The sequence below is a fragment of the Frankliniella occidentalis genome, unplaced genomic scaffold (genome assembly GCF_000697945.3).
Source record: "Frankliniella occidentalis isolate FOCC.00 unplaced genomic scaffold, Focc_3.1 Scaffold4, whole genome shotgun sequence".
NCBI lineage: Eukaryota > Metazoa > Arthropoda > Insecta > Thysanoptera > Thripidae > Frankliniella > Frankliniella occidentalis.
Window position 1 is genome coordinate 3,073,411 of NW_026267134.1, and position 2,871 is coordinate 3,076,281.

Sequence of the window (2,871 nt, forward strand, 5' to 3'; positions counted from 1 at the left end):
CCCACGGCAAGGTCACAGACCGCAATAATACATTTATTCTACTGATTAAAAAAAAGGGCGGGTGACGTTTTTAGCGTTTATAGGCAAAATGTCAGACCGTTGAAGAGGCGCCATGAGTCCCTTTTTTATCTCATGACTGACATGACATGACTACGCCTGTCAATGGAACCTATTGCTGTCGGCTGTGGCGAACGCGAAGCGATGCTATATCTGGCCCATACCTCGTCCGATACAGCTCTCGAAGAAGACCCATAGTCCACCCACTGAAAACCAGTTGCAATACATTAACACAGAATTTCAGCGATAACTCAAAGTTCCCAGTGATTCGCCGCTCCTGGGCTAAGCTCCCCTTTTTCAGGAATTATTGTACATTCATCCGTCAGAAAAGAGAACACGGAGATTAACTCACTACTTGCGCGAGGGTATGTATTTGCAAGTAAGCGACACTCGTGCTGTGCGGGTTGCCTGCGTGTGTCGTCCGGTGATTCAAGGGCGTACCAGACCGAGCGGCAAGCAGGCCCTCTTTGTAGGGACAACCTCTGCCCTCTGCTTCTTAGTTCTCCCTTGACGCGCGCCCTGGTGTTTCCCTACGCACCGGAACCAACCCCCGGAGCAGGGACAATACTGCGCAACGAAGTAGAGCGTGTTGCCCTGGAGCGACCGGCGAGCGAAATCCACGTGCAAAGACTCGGGGGGTGAGGGCGGCGGGCGGAGCAAAGGGAGTTGCGAGAGGGGGACAGGGGGGAGGAAGAGGAGTGGGAAGGGGTGGGGGGTTGCCCCGCGAGGCGCACTGGCCCTGGGTGCGCGCCGCGTAGTCTGGCAGAGGCAAGCGAGGAATAACGCTGAGGGAGAAAGCTCTTCAGCAAGAGGTAAAAACAATTTAAAAAAACGAGGAGAAAGAGGAAGAGGGGACTGCGTAACTGCGTCACTGTATGCGTGCAGGCGTGCGGTTGCTGTGCCTTTACTGCGTCATGTTAAAATAAAACGTCACTGCTTCAAAGAACGAACCACGAAATCGGACGATGCAAAATAGAAATCAGTGTCTTGATCTAGCCTGCACCACTCACTATACCCAGAAATGTCCAGTTGAGTTTATGGTGCCAAATTTCGTCTCTCTATGTCAAACCACTTTGAGAGCGACTAGTCCGTGATGACCTGTAATACTCAAGAACACAACCAAAAGGATCGTACAGGAAGTGCGTCTGTTTTTGTGGTTCTCTTTTTAAGATTACTTCATCCGTTCTTGGCGTGTTCGACGCCTGCGAGACTTTGAGTAGGCCACCCGGCAGTACACCTATGCACTGCAAACAATATTTTGCCCACCTTTCAGGCGCCATGAGAGCTCGCTTCAGTGAATAAAGTTCTTTCTAGATGAGCCCTAACTGTAGGTAGAAATTGTTGATTCAAAATGGACCCAGTGAACTTATAGAGCTCAACGAGTAGAAAAATACATCAGATCAGAAACAACATACAATCCTTCTCTTGTTTTGAGTCGTTAATTAAACAGTGGCAATTCAACACGATTCTCGATCCTTCAACTTTTATCGTATGAGCAAGGCTAAAAAATAAACAATAAAAAGGCAAGTGCCGAAGTACGGACTGTTTCTGACAGCGGGACCTGGCCGGGTGGGGCGGGGCGGGCTCGGGGGGACGACCGAGGCGGGCTGAGGTGAGTGGGCTATTCGCGTGGGTCCGCTGGGATGGAGCGGGCCGGGCAGGTCGGTAGGGTAGCGGCGGGACGGGGCTGCTGTCGGGGTGGCCCGCAGTGGGGTCGCGCGGGGCGGGGTGCGATGGGGCGGGGATGGGGGGGAAAGGTCTCTGCCCAGCAATGCCCAGCCCTGCCGCGGCCACGTCCCCCCGTGTACACTGGGCTGCCCAGGGGGCATTCCCACGAACGCAATATCCAAGGGAAACTAACTGTTGGAGCGTCAACAAGTCCTGTCGGGTAGCCGCTCCACTCGGCTCCGCTCCGCTGCGGCTCTCAAATGAAGCCCAATCCCTTTCACTGCAGCACGTTAACATTTGAGTTTAAAAATATTCTTCTGGGATTTTGGTAGAATTTTTAGGCTAAAATTTATGAAGAGTTTTCATTATTTTTTCTTTGACACTCTGGCTGGCACACTATTCCAACGGAACGTCGCTTGTCTTCTAATGGAGCACCTCTCAGTCGGATCTTTTCCGCTGTGCTGGGGTTGGAATGGAAAGGGGAGGGAGAAGCAGTCTTGATTGTTTCCAAGAACAAAGTGCGCCGGGAAACAAAGAAGAGAAACGTACAGAAATCTCATAACGGCCCGAGCGGGAAATGATATTCCATTGTGAATAACGCAAGCGGCCTCTTCTGCAAAAGCCTTTCGGTTCAGTCGATGCGACGGGCCAGAAACCTTTTCACACGCTCCCGAAATCTAAATTCTATGTACCGGGGCCGGGTGTAACTGTGAATGCGCAGCAGTGTTGCTGGTTTGCCTACCCAATTCGCCCGTAAGGCGCCATGGCCCTGCAGCCCTGTCGGGTATGCAATCCCGCAACACTGCTGCGCATTCACAGTTACACCCGGTACATTTGAAAAAGACTGTGACTGCGACGACTACCTGGCAAATTAACTTTACTCTCTGGAAGTTTAACACATCGTGATGGTGAGTACTGACCTGTTGGCGGGCGAGGGCGGGCATGGTGGCGCGCGGGGGAGGGCAGGGCGACCCGCTGGGGGCGCGCCGTGGGCGGCGGGGGCGGCTGGCCTGGGCCTCACGGGTGGACGGTGCGGGCTGCCGGCGAGGGCAGGGCATCCTACCGCGCCTGCAACATCACGACGCACGCTCTCCTCAACCCTCTCCCTTCTCCCTCTCTTTCTCTCTTCTCCCTCTCTCTCTCTCT